The sequence below is a fragment of the Apteryx mantelli genome, chromosome 2 (genome assembly GCF_036417845.1).
Source record: "Apteryx mantelli isolate bAptMan1 chromosome 2, bAptMan1.hap1, whole genome shotgun sequence".
Lineage (NCBI taxonomy): Eukaryota > Metazoa > Chordata > Aves > Apterygiformes > Apterygidae > Apteryx > Apteryx mantelli.
Window position 1 is genome coordinate 42,409,927 of NC_089979.1, and position 13,642 is coordinate 42,423,568.

The 13,642-nt window shown below is 42.9% G+C and overlaps 1 protein-coding gene across 1 annotated transcript in view; it reads left to right on the forward strand.

Moving 5' to 3' along the window:
- The first annotated feature begins 5,049 nt into the window (after positions 1-5,049).
- The window catches only part of KCNB2 (potassium voltage-gated channel subfamily B member 2), a 205,059-nt gene continuing 196,466 nt past the window's right edge, over positions 5,050-13,642 (forward strand). Inside the window, exon 1 of the mRNA XM_067290549.1 lies at positions 5,050-5,241. The gene's annotated coding sequence lies outside the window, so the exon portion shown is untranslated. The remainder of the gene's footprint in view (positions 5,242-13,642) is intronic.

A 13,642-nucleotide genomic window follows, 5' to 3' on the forward strand; every position in this document is an offset into this window, starting at 1 on the left:
AATCTTTTATCAAAACATAAGCAAAGAGTAACTCATTACAAATGGTTAGAAAAACACTTTTGAGTTCATGGAAATCATCACTATCTTATATTATACATAGGAGAACATTATATCCAAATCTTACAGATCGGAGCTCCAGGAGTCACTCAGCAGGCATCCTGCCTGCTTGACAAAAAAAAAAATGTAGCCAGTAAACCCTATCTGCTAGACTTTTACATAAAGGTGATGCCCAAATTTGAAATAAATCAGTTTCCACAACTCTGATTCAATTGAAATCATATTGCCTTTATTTTGTATAAATTTGTTTTCTGATTGTGTTTTGTGTCTACAATTGATTTTAGCCTTGACAGCAATCTCTATTTTCTTGTCCAGCTTTGTCCAGAGTTAAAAAAAAATAAAAAATAAATTTCCACATAGAGAAGAAAGGAACAAAGAATCAATTTTTACAAACAGACAAAAAAAAAAAAAACCTGAAAAACCATCCAAGTTGTGGCTAATTTGATGCTGGCATCTTGCCCATGATCTGTCCTTCCTAGCTATGCTCTTGTTCAGTTCTGTTGCTGTCTTTTGTGATACCCAGCCCTGTAAGTTTCCACTTACTGAGCTAGGGAGGAAAAAACTGCCTCTATTGCCTGTGTGTGCAACATACCAGCCTTAGGCATTTCTAAAAAATAGCCTTTAAACACCAGTGAGACAATGCTATCCCAGGGCATCCTATAGAAGAGTTAGAGCCCCTTCCAGGAGCCCCCTATAGCATATATGAGACCCAGAGAAAGTGTGTCGGACTCTGTTCCATGGCAAGAGGAATGTAAAACATGTTCTTCTGAGTTGGAAAAATCTGATGAAGGGAAACCAAAACCTGAAAAAGAGAAAAAAAAATGCCCATCGGGAAAGAAGGAAAGCTATTTCATGATTCAGGAAGTCCCTAATCCAGACCAGACTTGGTCTGAGCTGTGGTGGGCTATGCTATTGCCAGATGCTATTTCTGATGTGTTTTATTTTAAGAGAATATCAGACTTGGCCCAGAAGCTGCCTTTGTTTGACTTATTTTCTTCTGGAGGTCTTGGATGACAGAAAGGATACTGGGATGGGGTTTGCTTTCCTCGTAGAACAGAACCTTTTCCTTGTTTCCCTTTGTTGGACTCATCACTGTGAAATTAGGAGACATTTCCAGGTGACCTGGCATTACATTTTGGCATTGCAATAACTATGGTGATTACATTCAAGAAAACGAGGAACCATTCAGACAGATAAGCCAACTTTGATGCTGATGACAGCAGCTCTCCTATTGCCAGTGCTTCTATAATAATACCTGTTTGGACAAGTGAAAAATAACCATGAAGCCAGCCCATAGGAGGATCATTCCCTTCTCCACAGAGAAAGGTGCTCTTTTCCACAGTGAAGATAAGACTTTTGTTCCTGAAAGCTTCTGCATATGTGGAGGGTCTTTGCAATCATTCAGAGATTTCTACTGTCAGGAAGTGCAAATCCTGCTCCTGATGGATAGGTGAGCCGGGAGCCACTGGTGACAGCAGCACGGGCAGCGCCCTCACTGTTGGGTTACTGCTCCATTCCACGATCTGCTGGCAGAGTTGCATGCTGGTAGCAGGGTCCATCTACAGGCCAGACAAGGCAAGCGATGAACTAGGTCCGGGGTCCAAACAGGGGCTCCAGTCCCTGGAGACAAAGGAGACAGGGACAGAGATGAGACTGGAGATGAACTTCAGTGTGCATACATAGGGCCCACCCAGGAGATAAGCTACCTACAGTGCTGGTCCGAGGTACTTCCAGGCAGCAGGGCAGAGACAGGGGCTAGGAGGTCCCAGGTGAGGCTGGCTGGGGCCAATAAGGCCTGTTAGTGCCCTCAGCACTGACAGCCACACGTCCACTCTTATTTCTCCAAAAGGAAGCAAAACTGTGGGCCATATGAGTTCACTAGTGTGGTCAAGATGGTTACCAGTGAAGATAATGATCATTTCTTATAACAGTTAGGTTGTGATTTTGAATCATCCTACTGCTACATGTCAAGACTTAGCTATATCATTCCAAATGTCTGCCCATCTCCATCCATCCATGCCTTCCTCTGCTCCCCCTTTTCTCTCACTTCCAGAAGGAGTGTGGGAAGCATTGCCTCATAGAGCACTAGTGGGCTAGTCTATGCAAACCAAGATGTGACGAGGCCCAGCATGTTTATGAGACTAGTCTTTGATTAAAGACGTTTTGAAGAACATCAGGGATAAAAATCTTGCAATAGAAAACTTGGTAGGAAAGAGATTTCTCTTTCATGCAGGCTGTGTCTTTCTTCCCTTTATCTTATCAACAGAAATAAACCTTCTCTGAAGTAAATCTTTCTCACACTATTTGGAAGAGACTGATCATCAGCATGGCCATATATATTGCTCTTTTTTTTTGGTAAATAGAGGACCCTCAGAGATTTCTCTTCAGCTCCCAAACACATTGGTGTAAGAGCAGAAGATGAATGCGTGTGAACAGAAAAGTTCCAAGCCTAGAAAAGGAGTGAGCCAAGAACAGTTAATATTTGTTTATGAAGAAAGAAAATTGAATAATGTAGATTTATGAAATAAACATATGCATCTAGGTATGGTAATGCATTTTTATCTGAAAAATAATTTTCCAGAATAAAGTTATTTTTACTTTGGACTCACTATGCTCAATAAAGTAATTTTTATTCCAGAATAATTATTCCATTGTGAAAGCAGAGAAATTGCTTGTTTTGGAATCGTGTCTATACCTCATGCATACCAGCATATAAAACTATAGAAACTCTCCTATCGACTGCACTTTCTGTCAATTTTACCCATAAGCCCTTTCTATTAGTGTCTGGGGGTGTGCATGAGAGAAAAATAAGAGATAGTGTCCCTTTACCAAAAATACCAAAAATACCAAGACTAAAATCTCATGAAAATATAGTCTGCTTCTATAAAACACAGCCATCAAAATCACTCACTGTATTATGGAAAACAATAGAGAAGCACTGAAACTTCTGAGAAACAATTCTTTTGTGAGCATCCAAATGAACGAACCCTGGTTTCCTATGGATCTGTACTGTGTGCTTTTTGGACTGTGATGTCTAAGAAGATACACGCTGCAGCTGAAGCTTTCTCACTGACGCATTTATGTGTGGATTTTCAGGTATTTAACAACACACAAACTCTGAATGCAATCTTTGCCATAGTTAGGACACATAGGGATACATAAAAAGCCTCTCCACCTGACTGCCTTCTTTTCCCAAACTTGTAGGAATTTAATTGTCTTTGAGATTTTTACCCATATGTCATATTCAGTACAAACTGATCAGCAGGCTCAAAAATGAGTAATGAGGCACATACGGACATATAGACACACATATGCGAGAGGTGGAACATACAGAATATATAGACACCCACATTCTAAATGGTGCCTGGACTTTATTTGTAGTTGGGGAGAGAAATGGGCAATTATGGAGCTTTGTTTACTACATATAAGATAAAGAAGTGAATTTCTCTTATTGACTATAAAGAGAGACCAGGGTGACTAGTACAGGCATGGATGTCTACCTCACAGATGCCCAAATTTCAGGCAAAGTGCATTGTGCTGAAGGTTACAACATAAATGATTATCTCCACAGAAAACTAATCTCGAAATCAGCACCACTCAGGACTACCACTGATAGTCTGTCTCAAACTGTGGTGCTCATTCGGAAAATTTCAGAAGCAAGGCCTGAAAAGGATGGCTGATTTTTTTTAACAAATCACACATCTGTACATTCCCAAGCCTGTAGGCAAGGAAGCAAATAAAACAGGGGGGAAATAATGCAGTAAATGAGCATTCAGAGTTTAACCTAATTTTTAGCTGGTTGTAATGAAACCATGATGGTAATACTGCCCAGTCTGATTCTTGGATGGCTTTCAAAAGAATAGGAGGTCTTTGAATTAAAAAAAGAAAAAGAAAAAGAAAAAGAAGCTGTGAAACACTATGGTGGAAAGCCTTCATCCCAGCAGTAAAATGTGCAAAAACGAAGGAGAATGTCTGAGCTATGGGGAGAGATGAAACCTGAGCAACACAATGCAGAGGGCAAAGCTACAGAGGAACTGTTATGAAACCCAAGCAAGAGAGGAGAGCTTGGACAGAAGAACAGCTTTCTAATCCAATACCTAAAATATAGAGGGGCATCACTGAATGAGGGAGAGACTTCCTCCCATTATCAGGAATGATAAAGGACTTTCCATTAAAAAGCAATAAAAAGGAACTATTAAACCCTTCGGAAAGAAGAAGAGGCAGCAGCAGTTGCAGAAGTCTTGATAACAACCTGCTACACTAGCACGACTTGATGATAAAAGCTGAGGACAGTAGTGTGCGACTTCCTGCCCTGCAAGGGGTCCAGGCTCTCTGCACACTACTACTTGCGTGTGTGTGCATGTGTGTGTGTGCATTTCCTGTTGGGGGTTAGTGTGTGTGTGTGTGAGAGAGTGTTGGAGGTGCATTTCTTGTTGGGGGTTTAGTATTTGTGTGTGTGTGTGCATTTGCTGTTGGGGGGTTGGAGGTGTGCAGGAGGGGGGAGCGAGTGTGTGTACATTCCCTGCTGGGAAGAGAGGGTGTTGCGTGGAGAGCGCGGGGTGTGAGGGGGTGTGTGCACACTCCTTGTTTGGGGGTACAGGTGTGGGGCGCACCCCGGCCCCAGGTTCGCGCGGGGCGTGCGCGCGCGCGTGTGTGCGCCCCGCGCCTGGGAAGGGGGAGCGCGGAGCGCGCGCGTGCGGGCGCGGCGGTGCGCGGGGCGGCGCGGGGGGCGGCGCGGGGGGCGCCCCGCGTGCCCCGGCCCGGAGCGGCCATGCCCGCCGCCCCCCGCCGCCGCGCACAGCCGCAGACACGGGCGGCCGCGCCGCCACCTCGCACGCGGCCGCGGGGGATTACGGCGGGGCGAGGGCAGCGCGGGCCGCGCTCTTATCCCCCCGCCGCCGCCCCGGCCGCTCGCGGCGCCGCTCGCTTTGCGGGTTTGCAGTTTCGGGAGGTGGGAGGGAGATGCCTCCGGCGCGGCTTTTCCACCCCCAGCCCCTGCGCGCCGGGGAGGGCGGTGATGTGGAGCCGGGAATGTAGAGCAGAGCCCTCCCCGCGAGGCAGCGCGACCAAAACAAACCTCTGGCCGCGGCTTTGGCAGCAGCGCGGTGCGAGGGGACCCCGCGAGCAGCCGCGGGAGGAGGCGGGGAAACCCTGCCCGGCCCGTGCGGGCTCCCGCCGAGCAAGGTAAGCGGAGGGGCAGCCCTCCTTCCCCGGCGAGGCTCTCGTGCTTTCCCCTTTCTTTTCCACGACTGACTCATCCATGCCGCTCCCACTGATGGGAGTTGCAAAGGAGGCGAAAACTGCCTGCTGGCCCCTGGCGGGCTCCGGGGCGCCCGTGCCGGAGCGGAGCGCGGCTCCGCCGCGGCCGCCCCCGGGCGCGCAGCGCTGCGCAGCGCTGCGCTGCGCTGCGGCGGCTCCCGGCGCCGGGCGCGCCTCGGCTCGGGGGCTCCCGCGCAGCGGGGCATGGTCGCCCCGGCCCGGCGCATACACGCTTTTCTCCCCGGCTGGCTGGGTGAATGTGAGGGAGAATAGCGTAGCCCTCACGCTGGAGCACTTCGGAAATCGCGACTTGTATTTTTATACCTTCGGAGCTTTTAAAAGGGGGGGGAAAGATGACATTTTGTAGTATTCTACCTCCTGCGGTGGGTGAGCTATATGATAAAGGCTCATCATTCGTTTCCGATGCTCTAGCAGTGCTTGTGGGAACCTGATGATATAAAACCTCAGCGTTCTCGGTAGATATCTGTCATTTGAATTACCCCGTGTACCTACTGACTGAAAAATTCCCTCTAAAAAAGCCGAAAAACTGTGGCATTGTGTTAGTCTAAAATATGCTGGCATACATTCTCTCTATAGATACATAGCATACTGTCATTCCCACGGATTTAAATACTTAAGTGTCTTTGCAAATGGGCATGTTCACTGCATGGTTTCTATAAACCATTCAGTACGTTTCTTGTATCAGTGTTTCAGTGCCTGGGTGAAGGTAGACTTATGTTTATGCCCTATGTATGTACTGTCCATATTTATAGTAGGTCTTGGACTTCATTCAACTCAAGTTACATAATGATTAAGATATAAATAAGCAGTATATTTGCAGTTTCTTGGACCTTTTAATTCATCACAGATGAAACTATCTCTAGCATCACTGCCAAAATTATCACTTTTTAAATGTTTGTGTAAAAAAAAGGAGGTGTCAGTAGCATCAGATGGAGGCAACATTCCTCAGCAAATACAAAGTCATCAGGACCTTGTGACTGAAAGGACACCTAAGAGAAAGATTTCAGTCAATTATCCCATCCCGTAGCTCCGAAGAGCTGCCAGCGTTGGTTTAGAGGAGGAAGAATAGCAGCAAGGCTGAACAGGTTGGGGAATGGGAAAAGCCTGTCTGCTGAGGTTTTGCTTTAAAAACAGTAAGAGTTCTCCAACTTTGCTGAGCTGGAGAGTCTTATCCAAGTTAGTGCAGAACCAGCACCGAGCCGGAGAGGCTGGGCAGGAACTGGGAAAACTGAACATGCCAAGCCTGGAGTGTGATCCTCCTCCCGGGGCGTTTTACTAGAAACTTTCTTGATAGCAAGATAAGGTCAGTACTTGCTGCTTGTGAGATTTGTTTGCCGTATGATCACCTGAGATTTACTATCAAAGCTCTAGAAATCTTTGTCAGAGAAATCAGTGCTGTGCAGAAAAAGTTTATTGCTGGTTCTTCTGCTGCTGCCTTTTCCGTTCTAAGACAAGCTGATAACAGTCTTACTGGAACTTGCAGCTGCCTTGACTTTTGCTTTTTTAATGATGCTTCCACATGCAGCTTTTAAAACTGTGTTCAGATTGCTCTAGCCTCCTTCTTTCTCAGCTGGATGCTGTCACTGGGGCTCAGCAGGTTGGCCTTATTCAAACATATGCAGACAGTAAAAATGAAAACATCTTCAGCTCAAGATGAGGAGTAAGTGATGTTTGGAGCAGCACTCTTCATTTTGAGCATTTCCATTGGCTTCAGCATGTTGAAATGTCCTGTTGCCTTAACACTGTATTTATTTATTCATGCTCAGCCTTTTGTCTAAGTGCAAGTTAATTGGCAAATTCTGGCTTGCCATTCAGGGCAAGGCAAGGAGTCAAGGTGTGCAATAGCTTCCTTGCCAGCTTTTGGAATTTCGCCAAACAGCTTGCCGTTGTGATTTTTATAAGAAAATCTCAATCTTAGTTGATTCCTTGAGCTTCATGTCAGTAACATGTGCAGGTAACATATTTTTCCAGGCACTACTATTTTTAAAGCTATCTGTTGGAGGACCTTTCCATCACTGTTTTACTCTGTATTTTGTTCTTATATAAACAACATGCTGGGGAGGGGCTGTCTGGTCTCAACTCTGTATGGTTTAGAGGAAAGTAGACATAATGCCTGAGGCAGGAGGTATCTGGTAAAGCGGGCAGTGACTGAGAGTGCTGCAGTGTTGTGGGATCCCCCTCCAGACCCCTCTGAAGGTGTTTGGCGCTCCAAAGTACAGACCTGCTGCTCTTGACAGTCAGAATCCAGAAGAGAAATCAGGGAGCCAGAAAGGGAGCCACTTAAAGTTGCTAGCCACTTTAATTAGCTTTGTCAGTTTAGACATACGTGCATTCTAGAAATGTAATATTTGGATATTTTCAGGGGTAATTTTTATTAACTCATTATACTACTGCATAATACGTTTTGACCCAGCAACAGTATGCCCACAGCTCTGCAGAGTGAAATAATGGCATGTGATCTCCTCTGAGTGAACTTTTGTTTTTTCTATAATATAGTTATGGGAGATTTTTTTAATTTTTGGAGATAAGGTTTTTTTTACCTAGTAGGTGTTTGAATATAGTAAACCTAGATATACAGTAGAAATAGACTGTTTTTTACCTTTTGTTGGCTCACATTGTTTCTATTCTTATCAGGATGTGAGCAGCATGAGACAAAATATTTTTGATTTCTCGTAAGTAGCAGGTATCTTTCTCATATGCTTATTGCTGGGGTAATAGCACTGGGAATTTCATTTCTTGGATTTTACAGTAAAGCTTTGGGACATCTTGTTTTCAGCATTTCAGCAGGTAGAAATGGGTATCTGCTTTCTAACTATAACTGTAAATCAACTTAATCTTTCCATTTTTTAATTGCAGAGTCTGAGATCTCTGAAGGTGTACAACAATGTTCCATGGGAAGCTGTGAAAATATATTGCTTGGGACATTATAAGCTAGGTTTTTTTCCTATTGTAAATGTACATTTTTATTCAGTTCCTTGGATTTCTAGGTTTCTTCATCTATAATTCTCTGGCTATATAGAAAGGATTTGGAAGGAATTTCATTATCTTGAATTTTTTTCCTGTATGTTAAACATTTTTAGGTATAACACTTTGTGTTATAATAAATAGATTGTTTAGTGATGTTTAAATAAAATCTAAGTAAAAAGCATCTATATTAAACCATATGTTTAAATACAAAAAGCAAAGAAAGAAACCGAACAATTCAACTTTTTGTTGAACAAAACTTGTGATTTTCTTGTCTTGGGTAGATACAGGTAAGAACATAGTCCCAGTATTGCTTCTCAGGTCACCATAAACCATAAAAGCTTTAAATATAATATGCATCAGTCAAGACACTTAAAATTTTTTAAGCTTAAACTGACTACATTCTCCATTAAAGGTGGAAGGACAGCAAAGGCTATTCTGCTTTCTCACCTTGCTGATACTGAATGACAGCACTTACTAAAACTTCAGTGCGAGCCACACAGCAGTGTCCTCCCGAAGTTAGAGTTCTCTTGTTTACTGTGCAGTACATGCTTTCTTCCAAGGCAGGAGTGAACTGAAGAGTTGTATTGCTACCTTTTGTGACCAGCACTAAAAGTATGATGATTTTTCACTGCATAATCATTAATTAATGAACATTATTTTGAATGCACTGGTTCTGTGGATTACGGTGACCACATCAAGTGGCATCTTGGAAGCAGTAATGAAAATGTCTTAGGCCACTAAAATCTATGGGGATTTTAGTTTATTTGTGTCTAATGCGGGAAACCTATATTTAGCCATAATGGCAGATCAGCTGTGACTTGGATGTCTGGCTTCTATATGGCCTTATTCCTCCTCCTGATGGCTGTAAAGGGCAGTCAGTAGCATCACTGCTGGCAGCAGCAAGAGAATCAGAACCAACAGTCTATTAGCTAATAAATAATATATGTCATGCTGGCATAACGCCGCTCAGAGTATTCAGGAATAGGATGTCATAAGCAGCAGCTATAGTCATTACAAGGAACAATGGCAGTCTACCAGTTTGCCTCTCATAATACCGTGACAGACAGTGTGAAAATGCACAAGGGCAGATACAGTCTGCGTCTAGATGGAGGGGCTGAACAGTTCTGTAATCACAGCACTGACACACGATAGAGGAGAATCCTCTCCACTGGTCAGTGCTAGTCTCCCTGGTAAGTCCCGCCTGCTATTGCAGAATATTCTTCATGCTGCCACCGTATGCGGGTATTAGCTTGTTAGGAAATAAACACCAGCTCTTTAGGTAAAACCATGTAACGAGGAAATGAATGCAAAGCTGTGCTGATAATTAACTGAACAAAGCTCTCAAACGTAATCTTCTTTGATGACACTGGAGATGAGCTTCTCCCCCTGATTGCCTAACAAGTTAAGAAATAGAAATCAGTTATTGCAGTGCAGTCCAAATACAGAATAAATTTGCCTCAGAGCATTAATAAGACATCTCAAGGCAGTTCATAAAATAGAATTTCACAGTATCTCATCAATAGTCAGCTGTTAGAAAATTAGCCATATTTTAAATATATAAAGATAAAATAATAACCAAACTCAGCTGCTCAAAATGAGGCCATAGTGCTGTTTCCACAGAGATTTCAGTCATGCCTTTTGCTCCTTTAATGTGTGAGGTTTTGGGTTTATCTGCAAGGTTGATGACCTCACCATAACTAGGTGTATTCTCACATGACTGGATAATACCACCATAATTTGCAGCCATACTTTTAGTGTAGATATGAATGTAGCAGAGAGATCATGGGACAGTTTGCACAGAAAGTGTTGCCATTCTGCAGCAGCTGGAAAAATCCCACTTAACGTATTTAAGCAGACTCAAAACAGTGAGCTGGACTAATTAGCCTTGAAATCACAAAGCTGTGAGTGACACTATTGTACGTGCTTATCCAGTGGTTGCTGAGATTAATAGCATACAAAGTTGATCTACCTTGATAGTCATGCCATCTAGAAGGTCTTGCTATCTAGAATATTTCCATCTCATGCTTTTTCCATTCTAATTATTGCTGACATAGTGTAAACTTCTTAACTGGGTAGGCATTGTGCTCAAATTTGTTTTCAGGACAAGCCTGGCTACCTAAAGTTAGTCACTTCAATTCCCATTTAGGTATTTTGGTAAAAGTAGCTCTAGCAGTGTTTAATATCTTCTGTTCCCCTTGAAGAAGGAATGGGAATGTTTGGCAGCTCTGAAAGTGAGGACACTTTTATAGCTCACCTAGTAGTAGCAATGTAGCTTTTGTTCGGTAGCCTTGTGGTTAGGGAAAGCGTCAGAAGAGGGAAATCCAGATTTTAGGCCTTTCTTAGATTAATGTAATTCAAACAAATATTTCACCTCTCAGAATCTAAGATTTCCTGCAGCGAAAGGATTGCTCACACCCGTCTGCTTACAGACAGGTTCAGGTTTGCTCCCTTTCAAGCCCTGTTTCTCCTTCCCTTCTCTCTCAGTAGGAATGGGGAGTGTGACCTTCGTTCCTTCAGTCATCCTGGGGCTTACTGCTTGCAGCAAGAGTCTACAAAGTATAAACCACAGGTTTGACTCCACAGGGACTAATGTCCCAGGACAGGCCTAATATTCCCTGGGTGAGTGTTTAATAACTGTGCAATTACACAGAAAGGGTGTTACCCCATCTCCAGGTGCATTTTGAAAAGAGTGGACCTTGCTCAGTTCTTTTGAAGGACTCTTTTTAAATGCCTCTTTTAAGAAGAGTTTTCCAGGCAGGCGGGCAGAGTTGTCCCCCTTTTGGTCCTGACTGCACATTGGGCCTGAGTGGGAGTTCAAAGTGTCTCTGAGATGTTTCCTTCTGACCATGAAGAACCCTGTTGATAGTGACTTAGAGCTTCCCACACCCTTCTTTGAACATGGGTCTTGCATGTTTAATATTAGAAATCCCAAACTAATGGCTATGATCAAGCACATTTTTAAAGAGGATTTTATGGTTCTTAAAAAATACATTTTGGCTTGATATAGGTAAATAAATTAATTTGTAGTGGCAGTTTTATAAAAAAAGATTCCTTTCAGCCTATCTTAATTTCATAATGCCTTATAGCAATGGCAGTTTACTATTGTGCCTGAAAGAGAGTGCTCACTTTTTTTTTTAATTCCCAGGTCAATTTGGGGGTCAAAATATGAGTACCTCTTCTATCAGTTGCCTTTGAGACTGACGTTTTGCTTTCTAAAACTCATGCTGTCTCCACTTGTGGTAGGACTAAGCATCAGCATGAAAAAGAAGCAAAGCCTCTTCACTACAGTGTTGAACTGAATAGCATTTCACTATCTAATCCCCAAACCAACTGTACCTTTGTGCAGTATGTGGAGTCATACCACTGTAGATAAGGTTTGGAATCAAAGTTTTCTACTTTTTGGATGACCTTTTCTCTCAGATGGGCAAAGTAAAATGATAGGTTGTAATAGGCCCCACAGGAAAACTTTTAGGGCTAGGGCTGGGGATTTCTGAGACATGCCATAAGATATTTTAAGACATCAAAATGTTGAAGAGTTTGATTCCTCAGAATCAAGCCTATGCTGACATTTGTCTTAATTTTTAATGATAAAAGCTTTTTTTTGTGAAGACTTGCTGATGCTATGACCCTGTGGACATTTCCAGCTGTGTACAAAGGCACTTGTCAGAATTGAGTCACACAGAAATTAAGGCCTTGATTCATTCCTGCCAGCTTCAGTGCTCTGGTGGAGCACCAGAGATAGGAACTAAGGCTGTAGTGTCATTGGAGAATCACTGGATAGAGACTGGAAGAGATGGAAGCATCTCTTGAGTAAATCAACCCATCTCACACTGAAATCTTTGCCATGTCTCTGTTGACAATGTAGGTCTGGGACTACCATGTTCCTTGCATGAATTCAGGAACTGTCTGGTGAGGGACTCTTCCACATGAAATCTTTGGCAGAGACAGAAATTGAATCCAAATATTTAAAGTTCCCAAGAAGTCACTTGAGAATAATACCATGCTTTCCTTAATTGTAACCTTGGGATGGTGTGTTTGCATGTTAATCATCCATTAGCAAATTCAAACACTGTAATAGGTTTCAGATACAGGATCTGGGTGAAGTGGCACAGCCATAGTTTTAGATGTGGTTTCATTCAAAAAGGAATAAAATCTGAGACCCTTCTCAGGGTGGAAGATTGAAGGATTATGGAAGATAACATCTTTAGAATAGCCCCACTGTTTTAGGACAACTAGTTACAGTAGTGTCTCTTGAGAACAAACAGTGTGTTAAAAATCTCCAGCATTTTAGTGCACTGCAGTGGAATTATGGAAAAAAAATCAAGTAGTGGATGCATAAGTGTCAGTTCAAAGCTTTAGCATATTCATGTTAATGTGTTTACTAAAATTATTATTAGCCTGTATATCCTCAAAGAATTGTATGAAAACATGGACCAAAACTGTGGATCCAGTGTGCTAGGCAGGACATAAATATATAGTCTGATTTAGCCCTGGTCTTACATAATCACATTTCTATAATATCTGCTTGTTTGAAATTAAAGAAAATGATTTGCCATTCATCCTTGTACTTTTCTGTGGCAGCTCATCCACTCTGAAATTTCCAGGGAAGGCTAAATATGCAGTGAAAGACAGTATTTTTGGCAAAAGCAGTAACTCAGCCCTTAGCAACCAATTGTAAACATAAATAGTAAAGTGCAGACACCACAGACAATTGCACCCTAAACAAGAGATGCTTCAACCTGGCTGCAATGAAAATGCAAGTTTTAGTAAACTGAGCAGGAATGCATCAAGATTGCTTTGTAAGGACCATGAAGCCACACTTGTCAAAAGCACAAACAGCAAAGTATTGCTAGTAAGGAAAGACAGAGAACCAGTTAGTCTGGAACAGAAACTTGTGGTGATCTTGATTCAGCACCGGGACAGATTGTGCACTGCCATATTACAGTATATCAAATGCCCCAAGAGCACAAAGAGGGCACTGGCATTCCTGTGCACAACCTTCACTAGAATTTTTAATACGGTAGCAGAATGAGCCAAATGCCTAAGGAATCCATGAAAAGATGAGACCTGTTAGTGTATGTGTTTGTGGCCCCAGGGCTGAGAGAAAAAGGATAGAGTAAGGGTAGATGTGATATTTTTCAGTTGTGACAGCAAACATTCGTCAGTGATATGGTGTCTGAAAGTTCAGGGGAATCAAAGAGCAGCCCAAGGGGTTTAGGGACATATTCAGATTGCCTAATTTGCTCATCATAACTTCTTGTCTCTGTTGACTGTACAAGAAAGCGAAGCCTGGCAGCTCTGGATGATAGACTGCCAAGTCATTCATCATGCTCTTGAG